We start from the raw sequence: 16,263 nt of genomic DNA on the forward strand, positions 1-16,263 counted from the left end.
AGAACTCTGAGTCAAGAGAATCCCGTGTTTGAATCCAGCATTTGACATTTTCTAGCTGTAAAACTATAGACAAGTCATTTTAAACTCTTTGAACCTCAGTTTCCTTATATGTAAAATGGAGAATTTTAGCACCTTCCCTGCAGGCTTATTTGTGAATATCAAATGAGATAATGCATGGAAATGTTAACTTTGCAAATAGTAAGCACACAATAATAGCTGCTATTATTACTAATTGTTGGGTTACAATGCACGTGACCCTGTACAATTTTACACCTGATAGAATACTCTAAAACTTAAAATATTCTGTTGAAACTGTATGCGTGGACTAGAAATTTTTAAAAGAAATTTAAGTAATATAGAACCCTAAGCATTGAATAATTATTGACTATGAATATTTAAATGAAATTTTGATTTAGAATGCAAATGAGAATATGGACTAAAGGAATGAATGGAAGTTACAACAAGGAATAAATGACCTAGATTAAATACAGATTCACTTTGCAAGCAATAATAGATTGTCCAATGGGTCAAGACTAGATAGCACTGGTCATCATCATATCCACTGTGAAAAGGCCAGTGAAAATAGGAAATTGGAAAGGGTATTTTTTAAAATGTGATTTGGATAAAATTGTATATTCATTATATGGCTTTTTCTAATATGCCCTGTTCACCGACCTATGGAACTATGCTTTTACTAGCAGATGCAGTCTTGCAGGGACATACTCTACTATGTTTAAACATCAAACTTCAAGACTCTTTCAGGGACATTCAAATCAATAAAATCAGAAAACAATAGAAAGTTCATTCATCCTTTAAGCTAATGATATTTCCTTTTGGAAAAATCACTGGATTAGGCATGAGGACTTGGAATGCATATCTTTAGATTCAGAAAAGCAGGGAAGAAATGGAAGAACTAATAGACTACAAAGGAAAGAATGTAGATTTGATTGGTACTGAATGCAGATACTTGGAAAATATACATATATTTAATATATGGGGCACCTTTCACTCATACATAGACCCTCTAATTAAGCTACTCCAAGTTCAAAATATTCTGGGGACCACATCCACCCAAGACACATAATTTGACTATAGTCAACCAAAAGCATTAATGATATGACATAGCAAGAAAATAGTAATAAAACATTACCCCACATAAGCTTTATATACATTCTTCAACAAATGTATGTAGTTCTTGCTAGGCTGGTCTCGTATTTGCTGAACAGTATGCCATTGGTTTCATGCTCATGGCCATGGGTCTTACTCTAACTAAGCTTCTTTTTGCTTCCAGTTTCTGGGATACAACTCATCAGGGTGCATTTTACTTGCGCAATGTGCTTTCTATTAGGAAACAATGACTAGAAAACCTCTCTGATAAGGGCAGGCTTACAGCTCTTTGCTTACAACCAAAACCATGAGCCATAGCACTCAGCCAAGAACTATATCATAGATTGTCTATTTTGTTTTAGCTCTCTAAAGTCTCTAAGTCTCCATCTTTCCCTGCTGTCTCCCCCCCACCCCCAACTCTTTAAGTTAGTGCTAGAAATTCCAGAGATCTTTTGGTTCCCCCATGCAAATGAAAGGAAGAGTAGAAAACACTATGAAAACATTTGTAACTTACACACCATCATCTATTGCAGAGGATGAAAAGGTAAAGAAATTACTGAAAAAAATTTATATGCTTTGAGACTCAGTAACTTAAGTGCAAATACTAGATATGGGGAAGGAAAACAATAAATAATTTGGAAAATATGTTTCAATAAAAATTAAGAGATCCTAAAGATTTATTGACTATGTAGAAACTTAATAATGCTATATGGCCCTATATATCATGAATATTTTGAGAAAAATGAGTTGCTGCACATGGCAAATATCAAATATCATAAAAAAGTGAAAAATTTTAACAGAAATAACAATTCTCATTCCTGTTGTGAAAATGATTCCTGAGTTAGAAGTCTATGTACTCATAATACCAACACAGATCCGTAGGAATATGCATATGAATAGAGACAGACATATGTTTTGTACTGAAGTTCTGATGTTTCATTTTATTATGGAAATGACCTTGGACTCTTTAAGATTATGCTAGGGAAATGCATAGATAAAACCCATAGATTCTATGAAGCCGGACAAGCTTTGCAAAGGGATCCATTGGTGGATTGTATGTCTTTTTTTCAAGAACCATTTCAGTTAAAAGTCAAGTCAAAGTCATCTGCTGTCATTTATTACTACTTAAAATATGCCAGACACTGTATTAAGTACTAGAGATGTGAGTAAAGGCAAAAATAGTCCATGTTCAAAGAGTTTGGTCTAATGGAGGAAAGAGCATGCAAACAATTATATTCAAGTATGTTGGGGATTTTTAAAAAACCCTTACCTTTCGCTTTAGAATCACTACTGTATATTGATTGTTTCTAAGGCAAAAGAGCGGTAAAAGCTAGGCAACGGGGGTCAAGTGACTTGCCCAGGGTCACACAGCTAGGAAGTGTCTGAGGCCACATTTGAACCTAGAACCTCCTATCTCTAGGCCTGGCTCTTAATTCACTGAGCTATCCAGCTGCCCCCTGGGGATTTTTTTGAAACAAATAATATGCACATTTTTTTCAAAGACATACACATATATTTGAAACAAATAATATGCATGTTTTTATTTGAAACTCAAGGGGACAAATTTTGGTTGTTTTTAAAGAATTCTCTCAGGAAAAAAAATGGATTAACAAACATGGCCACACACAAAGTGTCTCTTCATCAATAGCAGCTAAGTGCACATACAGAAATTATTCATAAAACCATGCAAATTCAGCTGAGTTCCATACATTCATTATATTCTTCAAAAACCTGTAGTTATGATCGTGCCATAGAGTCACTCTTTGAGAAAACGGAACAAAAACCAATTACACCAAAACATAACCATCCTATTTGGATGGATTAGAGATTATCTCATACGGAAGGTACAATTATGAAGGTGGACCAGGAAAGATTTCTTGTAGAAAGTGGGATTTTAGGGGGCAGCTGGGTAGCTCAGTGGAGTGAGAGTCAGGCCTAGAGACAGGAGGTCCTAGGTTCAAACCCAGCCTCAGCCACTTCCCAGCTGTGTGACCCTGGGCAAGTCACTTGACCCCCATTGCCCACCCTTACCACTCTTCCACCTATGAGACAATACACAGAAGTACAAGGGTTTAAAAAAAAAAAAAAGAAAGAAAGAAAGAAAGTGGGATTTTAGCAAGTACGTGAAGGAAGCCAGGAAATGAGGAGGGAGAGTTCCAGGCATGAAGGAACAGCCAGTCAAAATGCACTGAGTCAGGGGACAGAGTGTCTCAGGTGAGGAACAGTAAGAAGACCAGTGTTATTGAATTGTAGAGTACATGAAGGGGAGGAGAGTGTAGGAAATTAGAAAGATAGGAAGGTTATGAAGCTATTTAAAAGCCAAACAAAGGATTTTGTATTTGATATTTGATTTGAAATTTAGGGAGTTAAAATGATGAGACCTGAAATTTCAGAATATCAATTTAACAGCTGAGGAATGGGGATATACTTGAGGCAGGGATTCTAACCAGCAGGCTATTGTAAAAGTCCAGGCATGAAGTAATCAGAACCTGAACCATGGTGTTGGCAGTGCCAGGGAAAAGTGAGTGTATACAAGATACGTTACAAAGGTAGCATTGCCAGAGCTTGTGGAGTGATTCCCTATAAGGGGCGAAAAAGTGAGGAGTTGAATTGAAAACTGGAATTTGTTCAAATACATGTATGTTAAAATACATATATGATAGGGAACAATTTGAGCATAAGGTGATCAATTTATAGTCAATAAATAACAAACATTTATTAAGCATCCGCCATGTACCAGGTACTGTCCTAAACTCTGAGGATACGAAAATGAAAAAAAAAGATAGTTCCTGCCCTCAAAAGCTTACAATCTAATGGGGAAAAGGCAACTTAAAATTAAAAATAAAAATAATAAAAATAAATATCTAATGTGGAGTTATGGTGGAGAAGTCAATGAGAGAAGTCCCAAAGTAGTTCAATCAGGTGAGAAATGAAATACCTGATCTGGACTCTCTCCTTAAATAAAGATTTGGAGTTCCTGGCTGCACCCTTCAATCAGAGAGGCAGAGGTTAGTGATGAGATGGAGTACCAAAGTTGGTGAGATCTTAGATTAATAAACTTATCCCAATAATAAGCTCATATGTGATTTAGTCTACAACTCATAAGCCAAAATTCTTCTGATGCCCATTTCCACAATTAAACTTTAGGTCTTTTTTAAAGTATAGTGTCATATTTCCTGCATATCTTCTAGTGTTATAGTAGCTATGGGAGAAGGAACCAAATCCATGAATACCATCTCCACCCCACAACTTACACCATGGCCTCTGAGTTTCTCATCCTCCCTCCCAGTCATAGCTCACTAAGGTTGACCTCTCACCTATTACTGTTAACTTTGCCAAGTGAGCAGCAAAGTTAGTTTATAGATGCTGCAAAGGAAACATAAGCACTGACCATTCCTGGGATTCGTGATATGCCCACACTGAGGCCTAATGGCAAAGGTCAAGGTCTTCTTTTTTCTTTCTTCTCTTCTTTTCTTAAATTCCATATTTCATGCTCGCAGTTCCTCTACAATTTAGGATCCTATCCTGACTTTTTCTGTTACACAGGCCTTAACAATGCTACTATTATTTATTGTAGTATTTATGTACTTCTTAATCATTCAGTACCTATAAAACTATTTTTAGTAGATTCCTATCTTTGATTATGTATCACAGATGAAATTTTTGAGTGTTGTGCCCCAATCTAATTTTTCTCATAAACTCCGTAGATCTACTGTCTAATATAGGGTGATTTTTTTTAGAAATACATATGTCTCAACATAACAGAAATGATTGTATCAAGGAGAAGAGTAATCAATAGGGTCAAGAAGGAGGAAGACTGAGACCAGGCCATTAGATTTGGCCCATAGCAATTTTTTGAAGGCTTTTTTGAACTCATAATAGGAGTATTTACATCCCAACAAAAGTATAGATCTTGGGAGTATTCACACATACACAAATAAGTGAATTAATTAAAAAGCATTTATTATTCTATTATGTGCAAAGCACCTGCTAAGCATTGGAGTTCCCAAAAGAAAAACAAGGCAGTTTCTGCCCTTCAAGAAAGGAGCAGAAGATAACCCATAGGAGTATTCAGCAGTTGCACAATTTGAAAGGCAAACTTTAAGTACAAAGGCAAAGTATATGGTAAACAGATCTTTAGTGCCATTTCCAATGATAAAACCACATGGGAGTGCCAAGGACTTGGTGATGAGAACTTTCTTTTCTAGGCATTCTCTTAGTTCAGGTTTAATATTGGGATGACATGAGGTACTAGCAAGTCACTGAACAGTCAACGAAAGGTTTACTTTGCCCTAACACACCAAAGATATTCACCAGAGATGTATTGACATCCGGTTCTCTGGAACTGGCTTTCCTTCATTGATTACTCTGTTTGAAAATGCATCTGGTCAACAGGGTGGAATATATTGAGTTGGGTGGTCTTCAAAAATCCACCAAGTCAGAGAGGCCCCAATTTCACATGGGTAGGATTTTCTATTCCTTTAAATGACCAGGAAGCTTTGGTTAAGGGAAGTAGAGACCAATGATATTTGAGTGACAATTATCACCTTTTAGAAAAAAACAATTGCTATGATGACAAGTTCTGTAATATAAGATTTTGCAAGCCATGAGGGGGCAGGAGTTGCCAGTTGAAAGTTCAGAATGTTAGAACTTTCCAGGGTTGGCATGCACTGGCATGAGACTGAGGGACCATAGGGAGAGCCCTATAAAAGAAGGTGAGACGGGGGGGGGGGGCAGCTGGGTGGCTCAGTGGATTTAGAGTCAGGCCTAGAGACAGGAGGTCCTAGGTTCAAATCCAGCCTCAGACACTTCCCAGCTGTGTGACCCTGGGCAAGCCACTTGACCCCCATTGCCCACCCTTACCACTCTTCCATCTATGAGTCAATACACAGAAGTTAAGGGTTGTTATGATGATAATAACAGATCATTTGGAGAAGCAGATAAATGCGTCAAGGCCAATAGACCTTCAAGTTACAAACACTGATTGACAAGCTTCCGTGAGAAAGGAGGGGGTTAGACACTCCTGGATCTCAAACCCCTCCCCCTCTAACAGTTGTTTTCAATTGGAAGATGGAGACAGGCTAAGATTCTTCTGGTAAGTTTCTGTTATGGCTGAACCCCAATGATGTTCCCTTTCTTTAATTTATATTCCTCACAGGTCTGATAGAGGAATAAGTAGAAGCTAGTTATCTAACTGATGAGGACAAAGATAAATGATCTTCTTAAAACTGGCAGCAGACAGGATTCAAACTAGATGAACAGACTTGAGTTGTGAGTATTCCCCCCAAATAATTTCCAGGCACAGATTTGAAGGTAAAGGTTATATTAAGAAGTAAAAAGGAAAACTAAAGAGGTTAATGAAGGTTTTGGATAAGGAAAGGTGACCTTGAGCTGTTAGGTTGAAGCTGCCCTTCCCCCCCCCCCCCACAGGAGGGGATGAAGGCACTTAACTAAAACTGGCTCTCTTGCTATTAATGAATATTTTTACTCTATAATCACTAAATATTTGTTGTATTGAAGTTGATAAAGATCAACCCTATTAAACAGGCTAACCCTTGTGTAGAAACCGCACTGGCTTATGCCACAATGGCCACACAGGTGAACCCCAAGTCTGGAGTAATAAGCAGAGTGTCTGCTCACTTCAACCTCCACAAAGCAACTGCCAACTCCTCTCAACTGCCCCCTCACCCAAAGTTCTCCAGGGGGGTCCCCTGGAATTCTGGGTGAGGCTGTCCCTGTATCTTGCAGGGATTCCATGCATCTATTTCTACATAACAGGGTTTAAAAAAAAAAAAAAGAAGGTGAGATCAATCCACTCAGTCTAAGTTGAAAAGGTGGAAGGTTTGGGGTAGGCTTTTCCATCTCTTCTCTCAACTAATTTCATAGGCCAGGGATTAGCTGTCATTCTACAGGGACAGTTACCTTAGCTTATAGTCATTTTGCCAACTATTATCATCAATCAATAGTCAACAACCAGTTATCATCATGTTATCAGAAGATCATCTCTGAAATCATTGTCATCAAATTGAATCAGTCAAACTGAACAAACCATTAAGTAGATCTCTATTCAGAGCCAGGCTGGAGAGGCTGGCTGGTTGCCTGACAACATTCTCTAGGGGCTGCAGTTCAATACCAACTGGAATCTAATTTATTTTAGATAAGACAGAAATTCCTGAACCTTTTCCCTATTTCCTATTCCTTTCCATTTCAATTTACCCTTTTTACCATCCTTGTTTTAATTCTACATTAAACCTTTTTATTCAAAAAAAAAAAAAAAACATCTACTGACCTGTTGTGTGGGAAAGATTCTAATACTGAAGAGATAGTCATAAGCCATTAAGCTAGATCACTGTGAAACAGCAGCCATTGTCTTTTGTCCAGAAGTCTGTTACATTAAGATCAGTCACAGTCAGAAAATCATGAGGAGTAGCAGAGATAGCACAGATGATGACACCTTGAGATAGAAATAGATTCTTGATACTAAGGCCAGGAACACAAGGAACATAACACAGATGACGATACACCTGGCTCAGGGTCCTCTGTGGAGCAATGTGGCTAAAAGGTCATAAGCCTCTTGCAAGTCATCTGCCCTGGGATCTAAGTTGATATCAAGGCTCTCTAGTAATGCCACCAATTTAGTATTCCCTGGCTGACTCACAGAAACCTGCCTCTGAAATTAGCCCAAGTCACAACTGTCCTGATCTCCTGCTCAGGTTTCACTAACTGATTAGCCCCTTCCTGTAAAGTTGTGTAGCAAGGAAAATCCCTAGCTAAATATGAAGCCATTCTGTTAGGGCTCCACTCAGAAGACAAGTGTCTAATTTCCCTGAGGCAGTCTGGGCATAGGGTATAGCAGGCTAGGGAGGATGTAAGGTATAATAAATCCAGTGTGTCAAACATTTCCCTTCAGGTGCTTCATCCTCTTCCTGGTGGATCTCCATGGGGATTGGCTGAAATGGGGATCCAACATTACAAGACCAGATGTGAATAACTGCCCATCTCAGTCACCTAAAAAGGGACAAAAGGTGATCCCTGTCTGGAAAGGCTAATAAATGTAGTTGACTCTATAAAAGTACATCCTCAAATTGGCTACCAGTTGTGGAGAACCTCTCATTATTGGCTATATTAGAATGAGCCCTAAGGAGCTATTTACTACCTCAGATATCTGGATTTTGGTTTGGACTTCTTTAATAATCAAATCAAGGCCTAAGGACAGCTTTGTTACCATTTAGGGAAAAACAATTACAGTTTCAGAGAAATGGAGAGCCCTGGTCCAATCACACATGTAGACAGTGATGTTTTTTACTTACCTTCCACTTTTCTTTACTAATTCCTTCTAGGAGAGCAACCTTGTTACATGTAGTAACAACTTTCCACGTACATTTTCTGAAGTCATAAAATCCAAATTCTTAACCTTTTCCTCCCCTCTCCCAGAGATGGTAAGCAATTTGGATTATATATGTATTATTATGCAAAATATATTTCCATATTGTTCATTGTTGTAAGAGAATACTCGTATAAAACAAAAACCCCAAAATAAAAATGCAAATAAATTAAAGTGAAAAATAGTATGCTTTGATCTGTATTCTAATTCCAACAGTTTTTTCTCTGCAGATGGAAAGCATTCTTTGTCATATGGCCTTCAAAAATTGTCCTGGATCACAGCATATCCAAGAGTAGCTAAGTCTTTCACTGTTGATCATTGTACAATATTGCTGTTGCTGTGTACTGCTTATTTCACTCTGCATCAATTTATTGTGGTCTTTCCAGCTTTTTCTGAAATCATCCTGTTCATTCTTTCTTTCTTTTTTTTTTTAGACATTTATTAATATTCGTTTTAAATCTGTTTACATACTTTATGCCCCTACTTTCCCCTTCACACACACACACACACACACACACACACACACACACACACACACACCCCACTATCCCCCCACCCATGGCCAACACGCATTTCCACTGGTTGTAACAAGTGTCCTTGTTCAGGGTCTATTTCCCATTCATGTCCGCCTCAGTCCATGCATTCAAGCAATTGTTTATCTTATATGTTTCCTCTCCTGCAGTCCTTCCTCTGAATGTGGGTAGCATCTTTACCATAAGTCCCTCAGAGCTGTCTTGTGTCATTGCAGTGCTGCTGGTACAGGAGCCCATTACATTTGATTTTACCATAGTATATCAGTCTCTGTGTACAGTGTTCTTCTGGTTCTGCTCCTTTCGCTCTGCATCACTTCCTGGAGGTCTCTCCAATTTGCATGGAACTCCTCTAGTTTATTATTCCTTTGAGCACAATAGTATTCCATCACCCACATATACCACAATTTGTTCAGCCATTCCCCAATTGAAGGACATCCCCTCATTTTCCAGTTTTTTGCCACCACAAAAAGCAAGGCTATAAATATTTTCATACAAGTCTGTTTATCTATGATCTGTTTGGGGAACAAACCCAGCAATGGTATGGCTGGATCAAAGGGCAGGCAGTCTTTTATAGCCCTTTGGGCATAGTTCCAAATTGCCAGCCAGAATGGTTGGATCAGTTCACAACTCCACCAGCAATGCATCAATGTCCCGATTTTGCCACATCCCCTCCAACATTCATTACTCTCCCCTTCTTTCATTTTAGCCAATCTGCTAGGTGTGAGGTGATACCTCAGAATTGTTTTGATTTGCATTTCTCTAATTATTAGAGATCTAGAACACTTTCTCATGTGCTTATTGATACTTTTGATTTCTTTACCTGAAAATTGCCTATTCATGTCTCTTGCCCATTTATCAATTGGGGAATGGCTTGATTTTTTATACATTTGCTTTAATTCCTTGTATATTTGAGTAATTAGACCCCTGTCAGAGTTTTTCATTATAAAGATTTTTTCCCAATTTGTTGTTTCCCTTCTGATTTTGACTACATTGTTTTTGTTTGTACAAAAGCTTTTTAGCTTAATATAATCAAAACCATTCAATTTACATTTTGTAATTTTCTCTAACTCTTGCTTGGTTTTAAAATCTTTCCTTTCCCAGAGATCTGACAGGTATACTATTCTGTGTTCACTTAACTTATTTATAGTTTCCCTCTTTATATTCAAGTCATTCACCCATTCTGAATTTATCTTGGTGTAGGGTGTGAGATGTTGATCTAGACCTAATCTCTCCCATATTGTTTTCCAAATTTCCCAGCAGTTTTTGTCAAATAGTGGATTCATGTCCCAAAAGTTGGGCTCTTTGGGTTTATCATACACTGTCTTGCTGACATCATTAACCCCAAGTCTATGCCACTGATCCTCCCTTCTATCTCTTAACCAGTACCATATTGATTTAATGACTGCTGCTTTATAGTATAGTTTAATATCTGGTACTGCTGGCCCCCTTCCTTCACATTTTTTTTCATTATTTCCTTTGATATTCTTGATCTTTTGTTATTCCAAATGAAATTTGTTATAGTTTTTCCTAATTCAGTAAAGAAGTTTTTTGGTAATTTGATAGGTATGGCACTAAATAGGTAAATTAATTTGGGTAGTATGTTCATTTTTATTATGTTAGCTCGTCCTACCCATGAACAGTTAATGGCTTTCCAATTGTTGAGGTCCAGTTTTATTTGTTTGGAAAGTGTTTTATAGTTGTTTTAGTATAATAGCTGTGTTTGTTTTGTTAGATTGATTCCCAAGTATTTTATATTGTCTAGGGTGATTTTAAATGGTGTTTCTCTTTCTACCTCTTGCTGTTCTAATGTGTTGGAAATGTATAGAAATGCTGATGATTTATGTGCATTTATTTTGTATCCTGCCACTTTGCTAAAGTTGTTGATTATTTCTACCAGCCTCTTAGTTGATTCTCTAGGATTTTTTAAGTATACCATCATATCATCTGCAAAGAATGATAGCTTAGTCTCCTCATTGCCTGTTTTGATACCTTCAATTTCTTTTTCTTCTCTAATTTCTATTGCTAGTGTTTCTAGTACTATGTTGAATAATAAAGGTGATAATGGGCATCCTTGTTTCACTCCCGATCTTATTGGGAAGGCTTCTAATTTATCCCCATTGCATATAATGCTTGTTGATGGTTTTAGGTATATATTGTTTATTATTTTTAGGAAGGGTCCTTCTATTCCTATACTTTTCAATGTTTTCAATAGGAATGGATGCTGTATTTTGTCAAAGGCTTTTCAGCATCTATTGAGATAATCATGTGATTTTTGTTTGTTAGACTGTTGATATGGTCAATTATGTGGATGGTTTTCCTAATGTTGAACCATTGCATTCCTGGTATAAATCCCACCTGATCATGGTGGATGACCTTCTTAATTACTTGCTGGAGTCTCTTTGCTAATATTCTGTTTAAGATTTTTGCATCTATGTTCATTAGGGAGATTGGTCTATAGTTTTCTTTCTCTGTTTTTGGTCTACCTGGCTTTGGAATCAGTACCATATTTGTGTCATAAAAGGAGTTTCGTAGGACTCCTTCTTTGCTTATCATATCAAATAATTTGTATAGTATTGGGATTAGTTGCTCTTTGAATGTCTGATAGAATTCACTTGTAAATCCATCAAGTCCTGGTGATTTTTTCTTAGGGAGTTCTTTGATGGCTTGTTCAATTTCTATTTCTGATATGGGATTATTTAGGTATTCTATTTCTTCTGCTGTTAATCTAGGCAATTTATATTTTTGTAAATATTCATCCATATCTCCTAAATTGTTATATTTGTTGCCATATAATTGGGCGAAATAGTTCTTAATGTTTGCCTTAATTTCCCCTTCATTAGAGGTGAGGTCTCCCTTTTCATCTTTGATACTATCAATTAGGTTTTCTTCTTTCCTTTTTCTTATTAGATTGACTAGTACTTTGTCTATTTTATCTGTTTTTTCAAAATACCAGCTTCTAGTCTTATTTATTAATTCAATAGTTCTTTTACTTTTGATTTTATTAATTTCTCCCTTAATTTTGAGTATTTCTAATTTAGTTTTCATCTGGGGGTTTTTTATTTGTTCGCTTTCTAATTTTTTGAGTTGCATGCCCAATTCATTAATCTCTGCCCTCCTTAATTTGTTAATATATGCACTCAAGGATATAAATTTCCCCCTGAGTACTGCCTTGGCTGCATCCCACAGAGTTTGGTAGGATGTCTCATCATTGTCATTCTCTTCAATGAAATTGTTGATTGTTTCTATGATTTCTTCTTTGACAATTTGGTTTTGCAGCATCGTATTGTTTAATTTCCAATTGGTTTTTGACTTGCCTGTCCAGGTGCCCTTACTGATTATTATTTTTATCGCATTATGATCTGAGAAGGTTACATTTATTATTTCTGCTCTTTTGCATTTGTTTGCCATGATTCTATGCCCTATAACATGGTCAATCTTTGTAAATGTACCATGTGCAGCTGAAAAGAAGGTGTATTCCTTTTTGTCCCTATTTATTTTTCTCCACATATCAATTAAATCTAATTTTTCTAGGACTTCATTCATCTCTCTTACCTCTTTCTTATTTGTTTTTTGGTTTGATTTATCTAGATCTGAAAGAGGAATATTTAGATCTCCCACTATTATGATTTTACTATCTATTTCCTTCTTGAGCTCTGCCAGTTTCTCCTTTATGAATTTGGATGCTATACCACTTGGTGCATATATATTGAGCAGTGTTATTTCCTCATTATTTATACTGCCTTTAATCAGGATGTAATGACCTTCCCTGTCTTTTTTAATCATATCTATTTTTACTTTGGCTTTGTCAGAGATCATGATAGCCACTCCTGCCTTCTTTTTCTCATTTGATGCCCAAAAGATTTTGCTCATACCCTTAACCTTGAACTTGTGTGTGTCTACCCGCCTCATATGTGTTTCTTGTAGACAACCTATGGTAGGATTTTGGTTTCTGATCCACTCTGCTATTTGCTTCCGTTTTATGAGTGAGTTCATCCCGTTCACATTCAGAGTTACAATTGTTAGTTGTGTATTCACTGACATTTTTTGTATCCTCCCCTAGACCCACTCCTTCTTATTGCACTATTTTCTTTTACACCAGTGGTTTGCTTTGAGCCAGTATCCCTTATCCCCTCCCTTGATTGACTTCCCTTTCTGTCCCCTCCCTTGTTGTTCCCTTCTTTTTGTTTTTTTAAAGACCAAATGAATTCCCTCCCCCTTCTTCTTCCCTCCCTTTTTGGCCTCCCCACTCCCCTGCTCCCTTTGGTTTATCCCTTCTGACTTTCTCAGTAGGGTTAGATAGAGTTTTTTATCCAGATGGATAATAAAGCTACTCTTCCTTCTCCGGGTTGATTACACTGAGAGTAAGGTTTGATTATGCTCTCTTCCTCTCCTTCTTATGATATTATTCATCCCCTCCCCTTCCCATGCCCTCTTTGTGTGTAATAGAATACCTTATTTTTCTTATTTACTCGGATTTTTCTCGGTGTCCCCTACTATTTCCCCCCTCTTTCCCACCCCCCATTTCTTCTTAGACCATTTAGTATCCTGTCCTCTCCCTATGAATTATTCTTCTGGTTGCTATAATAGTGAATATTATAATAGTGTATAGAGTTCACTACAGAGAATTATACATAGCATTTCTCCACCTAGTAATACAGATAATTAGATCTTATTTATGCCCTTAAAGAGTCAAGCTTAAAAGACTATGAGTTTTCTTTCTTTTCCCTCTGTTTCTTATTTACCTTTTCATCTTTCTCTTGATATTTGTGGTTGAGTGTCAAACTTTCCATTTAGTCCCGGTCTCTTTTGTGCAAAAACTTGGAATTCTTCAATTTTGTTGAATGCCCATACTTTCCCCTGAAAGTATATGGTTAGTTTCGCTGGGTAGTTGATTCATGGCTAAAGGCCCAGCTCTCTTGCCTTTCTGAATATTGTATTCCAAGCCTTGCGGTCTTTTAGTGTTGAGGCTGCCAGATCCTATGTGATCCTTATTGGTGCTCCTTGATATTTGAATTGTCTCTTTCTGGCTTCTTGTAAGATTTTTTCTTTAACTCGAAAGCTCTTCAATTTCGCTATTATATTTCTGGGTGTTGACTTTTCTGGGTCCAGTTTAGAGGGTGTTCTATGGATCCTTTCAGTGTCTATATTGCCCTCTTGTTGTAGAACTTCAGGGCAATTTTGCTGAATAATTTCTTTAAGTATGGAGTCCAAGTTTCTATTAATTTCTGCCTTTTCTGGAATACCAATGATTCTCAAGTTGTCTCTTCTAGACCGGTTTTCTTGGTCTGTCACTCTCTCATTGAGATATTTCATGTTTCCTTCTATTTTATCAGTCTTTTGACTTTGTTTTATTTGTTCTTGTTGTCTTGAGAGATCATTGGTTTCTAAATGTTCGATTCTAGCCTTTAAGGACTGGTTTTCGGCTTTAATGTTTTGGTTTTCCTTTTCAGTCTGGTCATTTTTGGTCTTCAGTTGACTTGTCTCACTTTCCAATTGAGAAATTCTGCCTTTTAAACTGTTATTTTCTTGCCAGATTTCTTCCATCTTCCTCAGCATTTCATTTTTAAACTCTTCCATAGCTTGTGACCAGCTTTCATTTTTTGGGGGAGGTTTGGATTTTTGTTTTCCCTCCTCTGTTGTCTGTATTTTCTCTGTGTAGAAGTTGTCCAGTGTTCCATTGTTTCTCTTGATAGTCTTTTTCTTCTGGACTTCCTTATTGCTGGCCATTGTTGGCCCCGCCCCTTCTCAGCTTTGTCTTTGCATTCAGGGTCTGCCTGGGCCTTGCAAGCTCCCGGGGGCTCCCGTCTCCTTGTCCTCGGGGTCAGGCCTCCTGGTAGTTCCCGGTCTGCCCCTCTGCCCGAGGTTCCTTCAGCAGTCTTTGGGGCTGCTTCCACAGCCGTGCTCTGGTCTGCACCTGGTCCTCCCTGGAGGTCCAAGCCTGGGCTGGAGATTGTTTTCCAAGCCTAGGGCACTGCCTTTGCCTGTGCAGATGCTCTTAGGGCACTGCCTTCACCCCGCAGAAGGTAGTGAAAGTCTGTGGGCTGGAGATCTTTATTCACACCTGAGGCAATGCCTTCAGCGCTTGGGAAAGGTCGTGTTTTAGGGGTCTTTGTCCTGGCCCCAGGTGGTGCCTTCACCCATGTGGACGCTCCGGGAAGGTCCATTCGCACCCCCAGCCACCTGGGGTCCCTCATCTTGCAGCACACAGGTACAGGCTCTGGGGCTGCCAGTGATTATCTGGTTGCCCCAGTCCTGTTTACCCGCTTGTGTGTTGGCGTTGTGAGAGGTGTGCGCTGTGGGGGGTGGGGGAGGGACTTCTTCCTCTCGCGTTTTAGTGAGAGCTGTTTCACCCCTTTATAGCGTGGAAATGCCCTGATTCTGCGTACCTTCAATGCTGCACCCTGTTGTGGGGTTCCTTCATTCCTCTGGACTCGTTTTTATTTCCCCTTGAGGGGTCCTGGTCAGGAGAGATCGAGCAGCTGCTCCTTACACTGCCGCCATCTTACCCGGAAGTCCCATTATTTCTTATACCACATCCCCAAAGTCTTAATGCAATTTTAATTTTCAATAGTGTAAGATCCTTGAGCCTTGATGGACACAGCATTTCATACCCAGAGAAAGCAGTGATACCCTAAAAAAATACAAATCAGAATCAAATAAGGCCTAGATATAACCCTAGGAATACACAGAGCCTGATTCTAACACAAAGCTTCAAAAATTTTAAATTGTATAAAGGCTTTTGGGTCACCCTGTCATATGCAACTGTGTGTTGAATTAGATTCCTCATTTCTATTATGGGGAAAACCAGGGAAGTTGACTTAAATATTAAATGCGGGCTCAGTGGGGTGGATAGGAGACAGGAAGGGACAATAGGTAAGACCTTATAAGCCAGGGAACCAGGTTTAAGTATAAGGGAATGACCATTGACTGAAATGGCAGTTAAGCCTGACAAACTGTCACTCTGCCCCACCCAGCCTGGAATAAATTCAGATTATTACATACACACAATGAGGACTTTAAATTACTAAAAACACACAGGGAATCAGTTTAATCATAATATGAGGGGATTGTAAAGGGGGTTAGGTAAAACTATGACTAACAACCCAGGACTGGAGTCAAAAGGGGTAAGATCCCTTGCCATGACAGGTTGGCTAACGGCCTGAGGAAGAGGGCTTGAACTTGGGGTCTCACAACTATTCCAGAGATGTTTTCAAGATGCCAGGAACCAACCCCTCCACA

This window comes from Gracilinanus agilis, chromosome 4 (genome assembly GCF_016433145.1).
Source record: "Gracilinanus agilis isolate LMUSP501 chromosome 4, AgileGrace, whole genome shotgun sequence".
NCBI lineage: Eukaryota > Metazoa > Chordata > Mammalia > Didelphimorphia > Didelphidae > Gracilinanus > Gracilinanus agilis.